This window comes from Lactuca sativa, chromosome 9 (assembly GCF_002870075.4).
Source record: "Lactuca sativa cultivar Salinas chromosome 9, Lsat_Salinas_v11, whole genome shotgun sequence".
NCBI classification, from domain to species: Eukaryota; Viridiplantae; Streptophyta; class Magnoliopsida; order Asterales; family Asteraceae; genus Lactuca; species Lactuca sativa.
The window spans coordinates 92,578,433-92,600,120 of NC_056631.2; the positions used below are offsets into that span (position 1 = coordinate 92,578,433).

Genomic DNA, 21,688 nt, shown 5'->3' on the forward strand with positions numbered 1-21,688 from the left:
CCATGAAGGTTTTTACGGCCAACATGACTGAAATCACCCAAATCACCCTCAAAAGTGAGATTTCGGTCTTAATGGACCCAAAAGATGGGTTTACGGTGTACTTGGTTTGGGTTTTCGGTCATAATGGGCTTCAATCCATGGGTTCACGGTCCTATGTGATTCCATGAAGGAGTTTTCGGCCATATGTGACTTCAAACTCAAGAATGGAATGTCTAAAATCAAGTTTACTAAAATCATGTAACTCATTTGAGTTTTGTTGACCCATTTTACTCCTTAATGTTTTGGTTAACTTGTATTAGCTTATTATAACTTAAACTAACATGGGTTATCACGTCTCATACTAAATAAAACCCATACAAGTATGGTTCATGAAAATCATATTCTTATTGTACCGAATTACATTGAATGCACTTGTACACGGTGGTAGTTTAAATTTTTATTTGAACATGTGTGATTTACATTGGTTTGAAATAACGGGTTGTTACAGAATGTTACTATACCAAAATGCCAAAAAAACAAAGTTTACAAAAGTGGCAACCTATACCATTCCCACTACACCCCCATCCCTTTCTTCCTAACAAACTGCTCCAAGTTTATTGGCTTTACAAAAGAAGAACCACCACCATCTTTGTCATAGACACCCTTCCTTAGCGTTATCTTGGTAATCCTTTCAGATGTTTTCCTTATTCTCCTAACCAATGGGACAACCTCATGTCCTTCATCATCACCCTGATTTCCCCCATCATCACCCAATTCCTCAACACCACCTTCAGGTCCATCACCATCATCAACATCTCCAGCACCATGACCTTCATCTCCATCACCAACAGCTTCATCTCAAGCACCATGACCTTCTCCATCACCTTCACCAATAGCTTCATCTCTAGCACCTTCAGCTCCACCATCCAGACCAACATCATCATCAGAATGGTGACCATCAATGAAATCATTTATATCCTAGTGCAAAAAGATATAATTAGTTCACAACAATGACGAGAAAAATTGTTAATTAATAAAAGATAATAGGTTTTACCAGTTCAACTGGTGGGAATCATCCAATTCCACTTGTACCCCTAACATAGCTTATATTTCTGCCATACTATAACCAGCTTCTAGCATATTAGCAATGTCAAAAAATTCCTAATTGTATCTTCTGTGGGAGTATATCCTCCTCTTTTCCCTCAGTAAACTCAATTACCTCGTTATCTTCCACCACATTGTCACCCTTAAGTGGACTTGACTTTGTTTTGTTTGTGAAGTTAACCCGTTGTAAAATTGCATCAATACCTTGTTCAGTTTCATTATTTATTGATTTAAGCTTCCAACAAATACTAGATCCTACTTGCCCAAAAGTGTCACTACCTTGCATCACACTTGTTTGACCAGTACGTCCTTCTTGCATCATATGACCATCCTAGATATGTATTACTGGAACTTCCTGCAAAACACCTTCTTCCTACACCACACCTTCTTCTACAACAGTAGGAACTTCTACAACTAGAACTTGTCGAACCACACTGTCACCCACATTATAACCTTTTTACATTGTGACATCCCCAAAATCACGGCCAGAAAAGACCGGTTTAATTTATGCTTTTAAAATAATTTCAGAGTAATCCTTTGATTAAAAGAGTTGCGGAATTTGTTCCCAAAACAAAGTATGATAAAATAAGATTTACCAAAGCATTTCTTAAAGAAATGTATTTTTCATTATATTACAATACTCGGGATGTCATGTTCCGATAAACAGACCAAAAGCATAAACATTTCAATACAGACCTTACAACAGTTATTTACAACAACGGGTCTATAATCCAAAAATAACTTGACAAGTCATCCAACTTATGCTCTATCGCCACTGCCTGTAGTACAAAGAAACTGAGTGGGTCAGGCTTGGGAGCCTGGTGAGTATATAGGGTTTTCAACCCATAATAAATAATTATATTTAATTCCACCAACCAACAATAACCCAATTACCCATTCCCGTTATTCTCACTTTACGTCCCTAAGACAACTAACATAAGGGACCTAGTCTAAGAATATTTCATCGGGGCGACAACACATGCTTCGGGGGTTCCTCAGCAATATAAGTCAAATAAGGAAACCATGAGGGGGATGGAGTACAACGAATGAACACCCAAGTTCATTAACACCTACAGGTGGCGAGCCTGCTAGCGTTCCATAGGACTGTCTAGAAAAGTTTGTGGTCGTCATCTAAACTCCGCTAGATGACTGAATCAAAAACAACATTGAGGCCTCTCATCTTTTTATCACAAGACAACTATCTACCCATGTTCTACCCAACATTTTAGTAGATAAAATATACATTTTTATACATAGTTTCAAACCTATATAGTATGTTCATTCAAAACACATTCCAGATAAAAGATGAGGCACATAGACATAAAACGTATTTCATAGAGAATGAATCATATCTATGAGACTAGAAGATAACATCGATACACTCACATAACACAAATACTTAGTACGTTAAATCGATACTTGTATAAAATCGTGCATTTGAAAGAGATTATGTACCCCCTTCAAATCAACACCAATATATAAACACATAACACGTATTTCATAGTAAATACTTCGTATTTATGTATCAGAAGAAAGTAACTACACACTCACTTGATCAGAAGATGATCGGACAGCACTACAGCTCTAAGAGTAGTACTTATTCGGTGAAACTAGAAGATCTTCACACATCGGGCTTCTCACGGGCAGAGCTTCGGCTCGGAAACTCTTTTTCTTCACGGGATTTTCAAGCCTCGGGACTTGCTTCGGGTCTCGGGATGATAACGGTGCTTCGGGGGTACTTCTTTGCACGTAAATCGAGGTAATATGGGTGAAAGAGAAGAGATTTGGCAACCACAAACTCCTGCCCCTTCAAATCTATTTATAGGGTTGTTTTCTCATTTTCTACGTCGTGAGATTGAACATCAAGACATGCGTCATCGTCCACTTGATCTGTCAGGCTCCAGAACGCGTCAGAAGCCCTGCCACGTCGTGGGCTCTAACAGTTTTGGGGTTTTGCGCCCCGAATTTCAGAAATTCATAACTTTCGCATACGAACTCCGTTTTTGACGTTCTTTATATCGACGTGTAGGTGAGATTATGCTCTACAACTCTCGTTTAGACTCCTTTGGCTAATTTTGAATTTATTTTACTATATTTTTATTATATTATTTTTAGTAGGCCGGGACAGGAAAACTCCGTTATGAATTCATAACTTCTTCATCCAACGTCCGTTTTCGCCTATCTTTTTATCGTTTCACTACTATTAATGAGATCTTCGATTCTCGTTTAGATTGTTTCGGCTAAAAACCGCTCGATCTCAAATCAAGTATTCGGGCTGCATACTGCTAAGTCGAAACTTTAGAAAATCATAACTTCCTCATACGAAGTCAGATTTGAGCATTCTTTTTATGCACGCTCTCGGTTTAACGAACTCTTCAACTTTCGTTTAGATTACTAAGGCTAGATATCGCTCTATCTTAAATTCGTATTTTACGTCATTCGGCGTCGTGCCGGTTCTGTCGCGAAACTTCGACATATCATAACTTTTTCGTTATAACTCGGATTTTGGCATTCTTTATATATTCGGAAACCTCATTTCAACTACTACAACATTATCCAAAGATATTGGTTTTATCTACTATTTTATTTTGACGCTTATTTTTATTCTTAATTCATTTAAGCCACACAACTAAGCATAAAACACATAATAATCAAATATTTCATCATTAATACTTCAAAAGAGTTACAAAGGTTAACCTAGACTATTACATCAACAATAATGCCTAGCCTGGAAACGCGGGCGTTACATGCATGACATTTTCACCATCACATTTTCAACCTCATCAGCAATTAGAACTTGTTGAACCACTCTCTTAAGTACCAATAGTTGGAGTATCATTCCCAGTTTTCTCAGAACCAATCCTCCTACCACCTCTCCTTTTGCACAACTTTTTCCTAGGTACATGAATACTATTTCTCCTAAGTCTTTTCGAACCTACCTATTGCTTGCAAACAGATGTAGTTGATGGGGGAATAGGATGTTTTCTTGGACTCATCCTCACTGTGTTATGTTTTATTGGACTCCTCCTCACTATGTTAGAACATGAAGGTTAACTTGGGACATTTGGTTGAGCAGGGCTTGTAGTATTGTTTTCTCTTATTCTCTCATTTACTGGCTGGTTAGGAACAAATACATGGGAGATGGGATGTTTTCTTGGCCTTCCTGTCTTCTTTGGTGGGGGAGGCATATATTTTTTCTCTCATTCTTACACGCCCTCTTGTTATGACCATATTCCAAACAATTGCCAAATCTGGTAGTTCTTGCAGCCTTCATTTTTGTTGTTGAAAACTTGCTCTCCTTCTCACTGGCATTCCCCCTTTTGGTAGCAAGCCTACCAGGAATCCTCCTAGACATTGGAGGCAATGGCTTAATATATTTAGTTTGGTCTCAAAGATTGCTTCCATTAACAGGTTCAATGTTTGTTGAGTAAAATTGCCTAAATTTCTCTTTAGAGAAGTATGCATTGATGTATGCATCAAGTGTTTGATGGATAAAATTAATTGCTACATTTACATGCACACAAGGGATGCCAACCAAATCCCACAGCCTACATGAATAGGTCATATCATCTAAGTCCACCTTGTAACTATCACACCCTCTTCTGGCCTCAAACACATGTCCTTGACTATTAATTATTCCCCAAAACCTATAATCAAGTATCTAGTTAGTAACAATAATTAATGATTAAGAAAAGTTTTAGAAAGAATAAAATAGTACCTCATATTTTTCCCAAATCGATTCATTTTTTTCAAAAAATTTGGACAAACATTTGAATTCAACTTTTCACTTTCCTCATTCATGTAAGCAAACATGTCCATGACATAAATCCGTATCTCTTCAAGCATGGTGATCAAAGGTTTTTCCTATCATCCACTATTATTGAGTTGAAACATTCTGAGATCCCATTCTCAACTGCTTCACATGAATAGCCTGATCGAAAAAGGCTCTACACCATGTTTATGTTTGTTTTAACATCAAGTATTCATATATAGAAAGGTTCAAAGTCTTGATGCTCTCCATATGTCTCTTGAATTCACCTTTTGTGCAACTCATAGAGGTAGCCCAAAACAACTTTTTATTCTCCAAACTTGTGAAATCCTTTCTAAAGTTGGCATAAATGTGCCTAGCACAAGTCCTGTGCTCAAAATGAGGTAGTATATCTATCACAGATTCAAGCAGAACCTACAAGAAAATGATTTAATTAGCTTAATAGAGGACAAATATGTAATAAGATAATTATAGAATTAAGTAGAGGACAAGTATGTAAGCTTTTACCTTGTGTTGATCTGATATCATTACCAAACCTCTTCCACTATCAAGATTCAAATCATTCCTTAGAATCTCAAGGAACCATGTCTAGTCAGGCTTATACTCAACATCCACAATAGTCCAAGAAATTAGGTAGACCTGATTATTGGCATCTTTACCTTTGGCTGTTGACAACTCACGATTTACTTCTCCCTTCAGAAAGCATCCATCCAAACCAATAACTCTTCTACACCCTCTTTTCTAGCCTTCACATATGGCTTTACAACTAATATAAAACTATGAAAATAGTTTATCCCATCTGGATTGACAGTTACACACACCTTACATGTAGAGCCTGCATTGGATCTTAACAACTCTTGTTCATAATCCCATATGCTGGCATAATGTTTAGTCAGTTTACCTTCAATTAGCTCCTTGACCCATTTCTTTGCCCTACAACATTGGCCTATAGACAGAGCACACCTAAACCTTTGTCTAATGTGAGTAATCATCTCTTAGAGCTTCACCATAGGTTTATTTGCAATTTCAGTTATGTAGTGTCTACCTATCCATTCAGGAGTAACCATAGAGCGAAGTTTGAACTTCCTACCACAAACATGAGTAGCTTCTAAACTCTTGATTTGAATAGATATTTTATTGAACATCCATGAGGCACATAGTATAAAACGGCAAGCATTATCCTCATTTCTTTTCCCACATCTTACAAGTATTCTGCTACCGTCACACTTTTCAAAGTAGAGCTGATACCCATTGTGGACTGTGTAGTTTTGGATACAAAACTTCAACTGTGTCAAATTCTTAAAAATGTCACAAAGTTTTGGTTCCATTTTTTCCCATCTTGTTTTTGGATCGTGTATTTTGTACTTGTTTTTCACATGCTCTTGCTCTTTTTCATCTTCGTCACTTTCCAAGTCATCGCCATGATACACTTGTGCTCTTACATCATTAGCCAAGCTAGAGTTTCTAATATTTTCAACAGTTAGTATCACATTAAGAAATGCATCCTTACACTTTTCGAGTGGAGTAATGAGCACTATATCTGGTTCATGATCCATGTAGATACCATGAAGCTCAAAATCCATCTCATTAAGACCAAAGAAAGGCTCGCGTAAACCAAAAAAATGGGCTTGTGTTGACTTCGTCTTCTGAATCCCAATCCATCAAAACAACCTGAAAAAACACACATTATCGTTATCCGTTAACCTTTCAAGAACAAAGAACTGTAATAACACAATCTTCAAAGAAATTACACATAACCTGTGAAATCGACTCTCCAATAACCTAATCTTCTTCTCCAATGACCTAATCTTCTTCAAAAAGACCTGAATTTACGATGACTGATGTCAATTTTCTGAATGATTCTGAGAAAGTGTACAGAAAGTGCATGTTTACGTGCAAAAGGTTGAGGTATGGTGATGGGTACACTGCTCCAGGTAAACGGACGTGACGGACGTGAAATTCGTGCCAACTCCTCACTTATGTGCCAAATCAGCACATGGGTAACCGACTACTAAGGGTGCAACCTCTTAAATGATATATTTTAAACATTTAGCGAAAGTATCCGACTTTATTACCCCCAAAACTTGTCCACGGGTAAAACCGACACTTTTTGGAAACCTTAAGGGCTGTTATGACAATTTCCCTTCGTTTAACCACACCATTTTGTGTGGTGTGTATCGGCAAGTGGTTTCAAGTAAAATTTCATGCTCGCTATAGAAATTAACCATTTGATTTGAAGTAAACTCCCCACCATTATTGCAACGAGCCCTTTTGATAGTTTTGTTAAATTGAGTTTTGATCATCTTGTGGAAAGAAATTAAGCAATAATTGGCTTCTCAACAATGGTTAAGAAATATTTATCTCGTGTGAGGGATGGGGTTCGGTACTTTCCCAAAAGGTCAAAATGTAAAATCTCAAATAAATCTTTTGTTTTAGTGGAACTAATTAGAAAGGGTAACCTGGAGAATTTTGCCTTAACACAAGACTTACAAAACGTATTGTTTGTGCTTGAAGGAGCCTTTTTAACAAAATATAGATGAGAAAGCTTTTTGTGTGAGGCGTAGCCTAATCGTTTATGCCACACATCAACGGTGGTCATCATAGCCATCCTATCGCTTCCTATAATCTCCATTCAATAAGTCCTCTTTACGCATTTACTTACTCCAACTAGCTTATTCGTATGTATGTTTTACATAACACAAAAGTCGGGGAAGAAAGTTATTGCACACCGAAGATCACTTGTCAATCAACTAAGTGACAACAAGTTACATGTAACCATTAGTTCAGTCCAACTAGTTATATTGTTCATTGTTCAGTCCAACTTCTTTCGGTTTCCGCATTAGTCGCCTTGGTATCTGTCTTTTCTTTTTGTCTTCTCCTTCCTGACCACCACTCTAGATAGACTATGAGTTTGAAGCAACCATCAATACGGTGACCATGTTTTCCACAAATTTCGCGTTGTGTAATTTGATCGACTGTCGATTTATCACCGATCATGGCGATTCTTTAATTGTAGGGTTTTTGGGTGATCGACTCTTATAACCCGTTCTGATACCTTATAAATTTTGTTTTATTTTATATTTTGATAATTGGAGAACAATAGTCCTAAATAGGCATAATATAAGTAAGGAAAGGCACTAACTAGGAATAAAGAAATGAAATCATATCAAAGAATATTTGCAATTATATACCAATTGATGTTGTTGTGGTACTCTTTAATCTGAATATCCTCGTTGATATTAGGGGTGTTCAAAATATCCGAAAGCGGAAAAATCGAACCTAAAAACCTAAAAACCATACCTATTTTCAGGTTAACCGAACCTATATTTTTGACTTTTTCAGTTTGGTTAACCAAACCGGTAAAATCTTCGGTTTTTCGGTTTGGTTACGGTTCATGTTTTTTGCTACGGAAGGTTAACCGAAAAACCGAAAATTTATTTTCTATTTTTTATGTTTTATTTATGTTTAGACGTTTAAGTTAATATCAAATTATTTCTTATAAATTTTCAGTTACAATTAATAATTGTCATATAATTTATATTTTTTCATTTTAAACCAATAATTCTATCACTAAATTTGTTATGAATATACATTGGTTGATATAAATTAAAACTGTCATTTGTATTTCATTACCATTTCACATAGATAACTAAATAATTGACAATTTTTTATCTATTGATTAAAAAAAATACATTTTTGTATTAGTCGAAATTAACTTCCAAATTTCACGGATATTTGATAATTCATCTAAATTTTATTATTTATAGAAGCAACAATATAATTAAATAAGTTATATGGATATTCATTGCAATTCATTCTTTTTTAAGGAATTTATTATGGGGTTGGGTGACCTTAACATATTTTTATTAGTTAGTAATGGTTAATTGGTTAACCGGATAACTGAGATCAAAAAATCGGTTAACCTGATTTTTCGGTTTAGATTTATATTCAAGAAATAAATGAAACGATAGCTAAGATTAACCCCTAATTGATATAATGCTCTGGTTTCTCTAATGGAAAATTTGGTTTAATTAAAGACATTTTTGCCAATGGGTGCATATCTTGTTCGCTACTGTTGTTGCTTTGTTCCCTCATTAATTTGGTTTAAAGCCCCTTTTGCACTTTGCTTTTCATCAGGTGCAATATAAATATTGCAATTAAACCTGTTTTCATAGGTGGTGTTCTCATCTTTATATATGCGTATCTAGTTTCCTTTGTAGTTTTGGTGGTTCTTTTTGTTCTCTATACTTTTGCCAGCTCCGCATTGGCCTTTTTTTGTCAATAAATTCCTTCCGCTGTTTTAATAGATATTCATTAATAACTTTATAAGCATAATTTTTTAAATAATGAATTAAGACATCATAATGGCATACACTAACTTTATAGACATTCAAGCAGCCGTAAAGGATGATGAGGAGTAGCCAAACACAATTACTTGTTTACACGTGGCCTGTCAGTTGAAAGCATCTCCTTTTTTATGGTCTTGTTGACGTTATGATGCGATTCAGGCAGCCTTTCAATTTCGCTCTTTATTTCATTTCGACAAAATTTCATAAATTGTCACGGTGGTTTTTGAAAAGTTATACTTTCAGAGTATCTTTGAAAAATATTACATCAGTGGTCCCTGTGGTTTGAAAATCAAACACGATTGGTCCCTCGGTCATTAAATCTAACTATTAATCAATTGAATTTTTAAAAATAACCAATTTGTCTTTGGACCTAATTTGAAATATATAAACTACTACAAGTACATTTCCTCTAACGTTAATCTTATTTTCATATTGTAATTATTTTTTACAACTACATTAATACATTAATATATTAAAGCTCAAAATTCTTTTGGCATAGTATAATAAAATGGTTTTTAATAGCAAATATATTTTTTGATAGTTTAACACCTCAAGATTTTTTTATTTTAAAAAAAAATACATCAGGTTCTTTTATAGCACATTTAATACAACAATAATTAATAATTTAATATCATTTACCAACAGTTTTTTCAAAATATAGATGCTAAAGTTATTTTCTCGCAATATTTCCATAACGAAATTAATGCCTTACTACCACCAACATCTAATATCCAACCAATATCAAATGTAAAAATAACTTTAGTAACCAAAATTAGTGTGATAACTACCAAAATATAAAGAAACCTTAAAATAATCTTAAAACATAAAATATCTACAATGATAAACTCCGAATATATTTTCACATCATGGAGAAATTGCCTTAACACAAAGCTCTACTACAGAAGGTGAAACTTTCGTTCTTTTCAAGTACTTGCAATACCAAATGTTCTTGTAGGGTCTTCTTTTAAATGTTTCTTTTACCATAAAGATTTGATTGTTTGCTCCTTGCAAATCAAGGGTCCATGGTTTTATTAACCTCGATATTTGTGTTAAATAGATGTTTAGGAAAATTTTCCGCTCCAAATATGCTTCATTAAACCAACCGACTCTATAAATCAGAGAAAAAATAAATTGACCATGTAAATCATTATGGAAACATCATATCAATAAACAAATTTGTGAAAAGAAACAAGAAAGATTGAAAATACCAAAGAATTATTTTGAGTCTTGATGTCAAACTAGTAGTTAACATATAACACCCTGTTTCGGGTCGTTTCTTTATCTGGGGTTGTGGACCGAAAGTCGATCATGTAAAGGCTTTGTGCCTTAAGAAAGTAAAGTTTAGACCTTATTTAAGGTTGATAATGTTGATTGTGAGATCTAATACCTTGATTTGTGTGTTCGATCGAACGGTAGAAAGAGAAAAGTTATATATCGGGCTTCTTGCATTGATTATGGTTTTAGTTTGGTTTGTGATAAGCCAAAAGTAACTACATATGATTGTAGGGCTCTTCAATACCTTTTCGTGTGTATATATATATATATATATATATATATATATATATATATATATATATATAAAGAACATCGAAAACAGAGTTGAAACGAAGAAGTTATGGGTGTTTGAAGTTATGCTGGAAAATGGGAGCCTTGTACTACACATGGCGTACTCTAAGTACGTAGGGCATATGGGGGCACGTTTTTAGTAAGCTACACAAGGTGTAGCTTATGTTATGTAGGGCGTAACTACATAGATTAAAAACCCTAATTTCGGGTTTTGAGCCCTATTTAAGGACTCTAACCCCTTGGGGTCCTTCTTATTATCAGCCTCCATCTTCTAAAGCCTACAATTCGAAACCTTAGTCATCTTGTGCAGATTTTGAAGCATTTGCATGTTCTGTGTGTGTTTTGAGAAGAATGAGATCATTGAATGTGTGCTTCGGGAGTCCAAAGCTTGTAGATCCACACTCTACTCTTCTTCAACATCCTCCAAGAGATCATTATGGGTTTTATGAGCTTTTTTACCCTTGATCTTGGTTCTAGTGAGTATACGCTACTTCAGACCTCATGAGTGGCATTTTCTAGCATTTTTGAGCTTGTATAGTTACCAAAATGGGAGTTTGGTCACTCTCATTCGTCCATGCATAAGTATTTAGGCATATGAGTGTGTTTTGGACTTGTGATTTGGTATTGTCTCTTTTAAGCCATGCAAAAGCATAAAGTTAGGAACTTTATCACTCTAGACGTTTATTAGGACCAGATCTGAGCAATAGATGGTTTTTCTTTATGGATTAATAGTTAAAAATAAAAATGGCTTAATATCATAGTACGCAGGGCGTACTCTCAGTATGCATGGCGTACCATTATATAGGGCATAGTTTGGGTATGCAGGGCGTAAGTCAACTAACATTAACTGTTGACTTTTGGACCAATTTGAACCTTGGTCAACTGTGAGGGGTTGAGGACTTGGAAGGGCAAAATGTTTTTTTACCCAAATGGAGTTTAGCTTTGGCTTTTGCACCTGTTAAGTGGGATATTAGCTTAATTGCTAATTAGGGTTTGGTTTTTGGATATCTTTAGTGGGAGAGGCCTTAGCACCAGCAGCTCGTGTGTGAGATCTATCTGTTTACCGGTCGAGGTGAGTCTCTTCCTTGTACTCATGGGTCGAAGGCACCAATGTCGGCCTGCTAGATTATGCTTATAGGATGATAGTGGTCTTTGTGACACTTGTTGATATGCTTGTATGTGTTTGGTGTCTTTGTGACTCTTGCATGTACATGTATATTTTATATATGTCATTGTGGACGGGGCCCATTATGTTGTGGTCAGGGCATGTATGCAATTTGGCAGGGCCCGTTATGTTGTGGGCGGGGCCTGTATGCAATTTGGGTGGGCCTCGTTATGATGTGGGTGGGGCCCGTATGCAATTTAGGGGGGGGGGGGGCTCGTTTATATGTGTGTCGTATGTGGTATTTTAGGGAACTCACTAAGCTTTGTACTTACAATTCCATGTTTATGGTTTTAGGTACTTTTGGTTCCAAGGGGAAGAGCTCGACGTCATTCTACCGCATCCACCAGTGTTCCGCATGATTTGACTTGTTTTTTACTTTGATAATTATATGACATGTTTCTATACTCTTATGGGATTTCTAAATTGAATGAACTATTGTTTTTGATAGATTTAAAGAAAATTTCACTTAGAATTTTGGGACTTTACATAACAACAAAGATCCCAATGAAGGACTCATAATAGGTATCCAAATGGTAAAAAGAAACAAACAAGATTGAATGGTTAAAAATACATATGTTGTTGTAACTGTTTATCTGTCGAGTAATGAATTTAAGCACATATAACCCTAACATAACCGACTCAAAATTTTATTCATATTTGTATATTATGACAAAGTTGGAAAAGAGCATTGATTCAAAGGCAAGAAGGTAATCAAATTAATCCTTGCAAACCAATCCATCACTAAAGAAGATAACCCCATGAATCATCATATATCTTGTTAGCTAAAAGAAAACTTCAAAATTAAAGTAACTAAATGATATTCTATCCGTAAAAGTAGAATCATCAAACCTTGATCAAAGAAAGTATTATCCTAATAGGAATTACACATATTAGCCATACAAATCAAACTCAAAATGATATAAAAAATCACACATAGATCATTAGTTAGACATGATTAACAATGTTTATGTTCTAATATTCAAATTTTATCACACTAAATTTAACCTGGTGATAATCAATCAAGTTATACTAATCAAAGAAGAAGAGCATTAGGCATATAATTTCCAAATTAGAATAATCAAAGAAGAAGAAGCATTATTCAGATAATTTCCAAATCATGTTCAATCCATTTGATAATCAAATCATAACCATTAACAAACAAATCTAGCCTAACTTACAAATAAAAAACCAAATCGAGAAACATCTCACAGGGAAAGAGAATATAAATATTATATAATCTTGTATTTCACTGAGTAAAAGAGAGAGATGTAAATACATATTTATATAGTAGGAAATCAAAAAAACACGACACTATCTAACTACATACAAAAGACTAGGATTATATGGTTGATGGCTTTATAGAGAAACCCTATAATAGAGTATGTATTTGACACATTGTTACCCCCCCCCCTCGCAAGCTCAAGGATGGGTCGAACTTGAAGCTTGGTATGAAGAAGAAAGATATGATCCTTAGGTAGTGGTTTAGTGAAGAAATCAGTTAATTGGTCCACAGAAGACACATGGCATATTTTTAGAACCCCATATTCAACTAGTTCTAGAATGAAGTGAAAAGCCAAAACGATGTGTTTCGACCTAGTACTAATAACTGGATTCATGCACATGAAGATGGCACCTACATTATCACACAACAACAAAGGGTGTAGATGAATAGGAGCATGAAGATCGAGAATGAGTTGTTTTAACCATAAAAGTTTTGCTATTGTTTAGTCCAGAGACCTATATTCAACCTTAGTATTGGAACGTGGAACAAAAAGTTGCTTTCTTGAAGTCTAAATAATGAGGTTAGATCCATGAAAGATATCATAACCAAATTGAGATCCACAGCCATCCCTATCAAAGATCCACCCAACATCAGAGTAGGCTAGAAGACGGTTGGCAGTGGTTGGTGTGAAGTGAAGGCAGTGATGAGAAGTGCCTTTTAATACCTTAAAATTTGTTTTGTAGCTTTCCAATGGAGATCGGTTTATGAGTGCATAAATTGGCGCACCTAGTTAACATCTTATGTGATGTTGGTACAGGTAATTGTTACATATTGAAGAAAACCAACCACCTGTCTAAACAACTTAGGATCATGAAAAAGGGTGCCATGAGGCTGAAAAGAAGATTGAGGATCAATAGGTGTGGTAATGGGGGATTCTTATGTCATGTTTGTATGACTGAGAATGTCGTAAATGTAGCTTTCTTGAGATAGAGTGATACTCGAGAAGTTTCAAGAGATTTGTAATCCCAAGAAACAATTTAGGTTGTCAAGATCAAAGAGGGAAAACACTTGATGTAAATGAGTGATGAAGTGTTGAATTTAACTTGCATTTGATCCCATGATGATTAAGTCATCCACGTAAATGAGAATATAGATGATTGAGTTAGCATGATGGTGAAAAAACAATAATGTGCCTGATTGGCATGCAAGATATGTTTTGAGCTTATTGAAACAAGCCTGTAGGGCTTGTTTGAGCCGATAAAGTGCTTTGTAGAGTTGACATACATGATTAGGACGGGATGGATATGAAAAACCTTGTGGTTGTTTCATATAGACTTCTTCTTTCAATTTGTCATGAAGGAAAGCATTGTTGATATCGAATTATTAAAGACACCAGCCGTTTGAGATAACAATGGAGATTACCAAATGAATTTTAGTAGGCTTGATAACGTGGCTGAAAGTTTCAAAGTAATCAACATATGTCTCTTGACTAAAATCTAACTTCGTATGAAAAATTTATGATTCTTCGAAGTTTTACATTCAACCCAATACAACAAAGCATGTCATAAAATGTGAATCGGAGATAGCTTGCCTATTATCCTATGTAATCTAAAAAAAAGTTGTATTAATCACAAAAGAAAAAGCATGCATATAAAGAACAACCAAATCTGACTTCGTATGAGGAAGTTATGATTTTTCGAAATTTTGATGTGACACGGTATAACAGTGGACGATACAAAAATCAAAATTTAGATCAGTTGATTGTTAGCCAAAATAATGTAAACGAGAGTTTAAGATCTTGTAAATACGAATCTGTCGATATAGAGACAGTCGAGAATAGAGTCCGTATGAAGGAGTTATGATTTTTGCATAGATGTTAACAGTGTAATCTTTATAAAATTATGAATTTAAAATAGAGTGAGAACTAGCTGTTGAGATATAAAAAAAAAGTTGTAGTACTCGGAATTACCTATGTGTGTATATAAATAACATAGAAAACGGAGCTTGTATGCAAAAGTTATGACTTTTCGAAGATTTTAGAAAATATCTACTTGTAATGACATGGCAACACCGAAGTGCGTCACGTAGCCGAGAGAGGGTCAAACTCTCTACCCGCCACATCAACGTGGCACCATGAGATTGGGACATGGCGCTAAGAAACGTTGACACGGGGCAAGGTCGGATCGGTGTAAGGTCCCAAATTCTAAGATCCAAATCAGTGATCAAGTGATATTGAAATCAATCAGAGTGTAGATGAAGTAGAAGAAAAGATTAACCCAAGCATGCACACATTTATATCATATAAAACTCAAATACACCTTGGAAGACACACACATACGTCAGCCTAACACAGACATAAGTACCTACTATTTATATCCCCCTAGCAGCACACTAGTGTATAGCCACACATGTGTGTGCAGCCGCACACACGTGTCCGTCCGCACACAGCCATACAAAAGTTACAACAACCACCACTAACACCAAGACCTAAACAAGACCTTTACAACATAGATGCGTAGCCCAAACCACTTAATTATGACCTATCAATTTCCCTTGGTTTGAGGCTAGCATAGACATGGTCTTCAATCACTTGGTTTCTCAAACAGCCTCAGGTGAGATTTTCCCATAGATCCCATCCAAAATTTTTCATTTTTGATCGTGGCATCCATTCCTGTGAATTCATTTGCAGTAGCTTCCATGACCTCCCTTCTATATATGATTTGATGATGGGCCAAGGTATGAATGTCTCTCTCTCTGAATCTCAGAAGATCCTTAGCATTAAAAAGCCTCAGAACTCATTCTCTACTTTTGAACTTTATGGCAGCAGTTGCAGTTTCATCATCATAGGCCCAAAGTCCATGTCATCAAGATATCCATCGTGGAATTGTTGTGGGATTGGAATCTCCTTTACTCGATTAGTAGCAGGCCATAAGATTATCTTCATTGGTTGGTTAGTTTCACGGTCAAGGATATCTTTGTCTTTTCTAACCAATGCTTTTGTAGTCTTCATCGAGGGAAAATTATCCTTGACCTGTTTATCCAAAAATTGCTTGAAGGTGAAGGCACTAGAATCTTGAAAAGGATTATGGAATGGAGCCCTTAATAGTTCAGAGAGACCAACCTTCGTCCACGAGTTAAAGTCTTGAATGCTTCTGTAGTATTCTAGATTTCCAAAATTCCTCTTAACCACCCACCACTTAAGCTCAGGATCATAACCCCACATCTTGATCCCTGTACAATCACCAAATTTTCTCCTTTTAAGATCAGTCGCTGTGAGCTGAGGTTCATCTGCTTTACGATTCTCATTTGAACTTTTTAAGAAAAGCAAGCCTTCCTTCTGCTTAGTAATGACTGTTCTTTTGCCATGTTTTATTTTGATCCGTGGGATGGAATTTACAGGCTCCTTTTCAAATCGATCAACAATACTTGTTGTTCTCGGGGGAGGTTGGTCAACAGGAAATTCGCCTTCAGAAGGCTGGATGGGAGCTGTGGGAGGATCTTCAATACCATCCGACTGTTGAAACAGAGACTGGAACTTATCTCCAAAGGCTTCAAATAGTTTGTTCTTCAAGCTAAAATAGAAGGCAGCTAAGGATCCAAGATTGGTCTGTAGCTCATAGATTTGTTTTGACTTCAAAGCATTATCTTCCTCACTCTCAGCAATCCTAACATCATTTTTACCAATTAAGATGTCCTTCTTAATGTTTTGCTGTTTTAAAATGCCAATTTCTTCCTTGAGAGATGACACATCAGAATCATCATCCCTTGAACAACCTTCCTCGATAGATATTCCTTTTCCACATGAGGAAGGTTCAGAAGTATGTTGAGCCAAGTGCCTTGCTAGCCTGATGGAGGCTTCATCTAGCGAAGGACTTAATGGGGAGTATTCTGGGACAGAAGATGATCCGCCTGTTTCAAATGTGGTGCTTGGGCCTTCTTTGCTAAGAACGGGTGGTGCAATAACAGTTGTGGTGACGACAGTGGATGGAGCTAGAGGTGCTTGATCTTAAATAAGCACTCCCTGCCTCGGATCAAGACGCCTTCTTTTCACAGGAGGCAGAGAGGTCTGTGTCTGTGTCGGAGCATTAGAGGATGGTACAGATGTAGGAATAATTGTATCAGATAGAGGAATCCCTGAAACTGCATCCTTATGACTTGAAGGTTCTACCATCAAACATGATGTTGGAGGCATTGTTTTGAGAACGACATCAGCAACCCTAGACTCAGTTGCTATTTGAGTAACTTCATTGTCATTGATAAAGAAGTTGTCAAAGAACGCCGAACTTGGACCTAGGTCTTCATGATCAAGATTAAGATTAAGTGGGATTTCTTCATTGTCAAAGCTAGAAAAATCCATGTGTCTAAGAAAATCATCATCACCATCATTTTCTTCATCATTACCCTCCTCATCAAAGTTGCTCTGAACCTCCACATTTTGTAGTTGGTCACGCTCTTCTGCCACGATTGCGACAGGGGAAACACAACCTTCCTCGTTTTCATGTTCAGAGGCCGAGATAATAATCTCTTCGGTTTCCATGGGGCTAGAGAGATTGGCGGATGCTGATTGTTCACTTTCTTTAGCAAAAATTCCAAACTTGTTTAATGGGAATTTTCCTTCAAAATTAACATTCCCTGGTCGATTCTGCTTCATTAGACCACAAGCACTTGAGCCAATAGACTTGAGATCCAGAGTCTCTCCTCATCTTTCGATTTCAGGGTGCTTGATATTCAAGATAATTTGAAGAAATCTTGGGTACATGAAGAACTTATCCCTCTTGTTTCCTTCAATGTTCAAGATCATCTCATGAAGAATAAACCTTGAGAAATTGAACTCAAATCCAGAAGCTAAGGCAGCAATTGCACCGGTGTTAGCCAGGGATATTTCATTAGCTCCTGACTTCCGACCAGAGATACAGGTCACAAAATACATGAATTAAATATTTCCATCACGGAGGTAGTAGCTTCCTGAGAGTGGGGGGAAAGGATCCTTCATACCCCCACACTACTAGAAAAATAGCCTTTTACGACGCGCAATTTATGATACGCATTGATTTACAATACGCAAACGTATTTGATCTAAAAATAATGTCATCTATCTTTAAAATTTAAGGATTTAGAACGCGCATTTTTGCGTGCCCTTAAATTAGTGTCTAAAAAAACACGGAGGACGCCTGTAATAAAATGTGTGTTGTCTGAAGCTGTCGCTTTATATTTTCTCACAAAAATAAAATAAAAACACGGAGGGCACTTTTCTTAAACGCGTGTCCTCTGTAAATGTCGCTTTATAATTTTATAAACACGCGTCTCCTCTTTAGCAACTAGCTAGCAGCGGGAAAAGGAAAGCCAAAAAAATTAGAAAACCCACGTCTCCTCTTTAGCAACTAGCTACCAGCGGGAAAAGGAAATCCAAAAAAATTAGAAAACCCACCTTATTTGTTTCCCCTCATTTTCCTTACGTGTGTTCTTTTCCACACAAAAATCATCGCCGCTCTTCCCCCCTCCCTACATCGAGTTCAACTTCAAGTGTGAAATCCTAAGCGGATCAATCTAGAACCATAATTGCTGAGATGCACCCGGAATTGCTCAATTTAGCCGATGAAGGAAGCTTAGTTATAATAAGAAAGATTCAGTTTGGCCCTGTTCGGGCATGGCGAACCTAGTTTGTGGAGCCTGAGGCTATTTGATTGCTCGGTACAAATCATGTTTCTGAAAAATCGGCTGTCGACGGCGATACGAGTGATGTTGTTAGTTTCCATATTCTTCGATGAATTTGTTCTGTTCCAAGTTACTTTTATTATGAAATCAGTCGGCGACTTCAAATCATTATCTTATCCTACAATTACTTTATGATAAAGCATGATTTAGTTCCATCCATGGATTAACTTGACTTATTGCAGAGATCGAACCATGGCTAAAGTCCAATCCATTTTCCTTATCCGATTCAGGGTTCCTTGGCGCCATTAGTCGCAGCATCAACTTAGGTGACCATCTCCATCTCCATATACATCCAATTTCATCTGTTTCTTCACTAAAAACAAAATTCACCATGTTTTCCGGCCTAACAGTTGGTCAAACAGCTTTAGCACTACGTTTACTATTAGCCACATTCTCTTCCAAGATTTCCTCAAACATCAATCGACCTTTTGGTGACGAGGTATACAGTTTAGACAATAGATCGTTACAAGAACCATCTTCAAACTTTTCACGCTCTTAATTGACAAATTTTATGTTTGTTTCGTGTAGCAAGAAAAGCATCCGAAGAAATTAGCGCACAGGTGGTATTAGGAGATCGGCATATTGATGTGTATTTTTTGTTTTAACTTTGACTTGGAGTTCATAGTGGCTAACAACCTAGTTGCTGTCAACACTGGAACCTGGATGTATCAGATGAGAAGCATTTAAATTAGCTTCTTTGCAAGGTCTAATTAATGGCTTTAATGGTTTTTTTGTGTAACTTGTTAGTTTTATTTGGTTTAAACATCTTTATAGACTCTTTTATCTGGAGGGAATTCTTGTGACTTTGTCATGTGGTAGTGAAGGAACAAGATTCCTTATTTAGTGATTGCAACACTTCTGTCCCTGTTTCCATGGGTGATTGTTGGCATTGAAGAAAGCATAAGGAATTACCGAGATCAACTCATGATCTTCTTGTTGTTGCAAAATCTTGGTTCTGCAATGGCAGATGTTGTCATCGATGCAATGATTGTTGAAGATGCAAGACTTGAAAAGTATGTGGTATTATATCCATCTCCATCCATTCACTTCCAACAGCTATGATAGATTAATAATACTTTTGGTTTATACAAAACTGATATTATTTATTATTGATTATCAGGGTTAAATTTGTGGGTGACCTGCAGTCGGTATCATGGATGGAAATGGCTGTTGGGGGAATCTGTGGGAGTTTATTAGGAGGATATGCACTCACTAACTTCCAAATGGAAACCATTTTTCTTCTTTTTGCTATTTTTCCAACTCTACAACTTTTCTCATGTGCTTTTGTGAAGGAGACTCCTGTCACAAAACATTCCAACTCTAAAAGTAATGGTCTTAATGGGAGCATGAGCGTCTCCATATCAGATGCTGATAAATCCTCAAAACATTCCAACTCTACAGCTTTTCACATGTGCTTTTGTGAAGGAGCTTTTCTCATGAGCAACTATTGTTTGGATATATGATGTTTATAAAAAATTTAATGGTTTAACAGTTTCTTTTTTACTTGATGTTAACAAAATGTCCCAGTGGGTTAAGTTAGGAAAGTGATGATTCCATAAAACAATTCACTTTTTCTTTTCCAGTTTCCCCCATAATAGAGATACATCTCTCTTTTTAATTTATATTTTTGTTAATTTACTGTAACGAATATCTAGACTGTTTTATAATTTTCACTTTTTTTTCCAATTATTATGATTAATTATCATGTTATTTTTTTTATTGTGATATTGTACAGTTTTAGTTTATTACTGTAATTAAATAAAGGGTAATTTGTTTACCTCAGATACAATGGCAAAACCTCAGAAACAGGTAACCAATATGTGTCGATTACCTTTTTGCCCTTAATGTTTTTTGAGTCTTCTACAGTGTCAAATGTTAGAGTACAAGTTACTTATGTATTAGCTCTATCCACTGTTGCATTCTCCTGTTAGAGTATAAGTTACTTAAATAAATGGAAATTTATTTTCATTGTTTTGTTTTAAACTTATTTATCATATTGGTTAAGTAGAAGAATATCTATAACAATATTTTTGAATTTATGCATATAAATGGTGTTATATTGTTATGGCTAATTCTAATCTTTTTGCTTTCATCTTTCAGGTGTATAAAGATGTGATGCAGAGCACGAAACAAGTCTGGTTGCAGCAAATGTGATGATATAGGTTTAATTTTTCAAGTAGACACAATGTTTATCAGTAATTACATTCAAGAAATTGTGATTTCTGCAATTTCTCATCATTTGATGCTTTAAAGCTTGAGAATGATTATTTGTATGATATTAACTTTTGTGCAATGGATTGTATTTTTTATATATGGTATTTTATTTTCTACTATGAGATATGAAAATGAAAATCTAATTTGAAAATTAGTAAACCTGTAAATAATTTTTTTTAAAAAAAAATTTAAATTGTGATACACAAAAATATGTGTCATCTTCATTTATGACATGGCCTTTCTTAACAGCAGCTTTAATGATACGCATTGCATTTCATAAATGCACGTCGTCTAAAGACGACGCGCAAAAGCGTGTCGTCTCTCGTTATGACAGGGCTTTCCTTGACACGCATTTGCGCGTCGTCTGAGCGTTTTACGACGCGCAATGAGCGTCGTAAAAGGCCTTTTTTCTAGTAGTGCCATTTGGTTCAGAATCTCTTGAGCCCTGTCTAGTTCAATTTCCTTTGGGAATTCAGGCTTATCACCGATCTGCAAAGTTTCTCGAATAATCCGCTCGATAATCAAGACTTTCTTCCCACATACAGAAGCCTCAAGAAATTTTGCACCCTTGTTATCCTTCTTCACAACTGCGTTCCTCCAGAAAT

The 21,688-nt window shown here is 35.9% G+C and overlaps 1 long non-coding RNA gene across 1 annotated transcript; it reads left to right on the forward strand.

The window, feature by feature from the left end:
• Nucleotides 1-18,655: 18,655 nt before the first annotated feature.
• LOC128128755 (uncharacterized) lies at nucleotides 18,656-19,449 on the forward strand. Its single transcript, XR_008226778.1, has 4 exons — nucleotides 18,656-18,845; nucleotides 19,052-19,135; nucleotides 19,220-19,308; nucleotides 19,398-19,449. It is a non-coding gene; the product is annotated as an uncharacterized LOC128128755 (long non-coding RNA).
• Nucleotides 19,450-21,688: the final 2,239 nt, after the last annotated feature.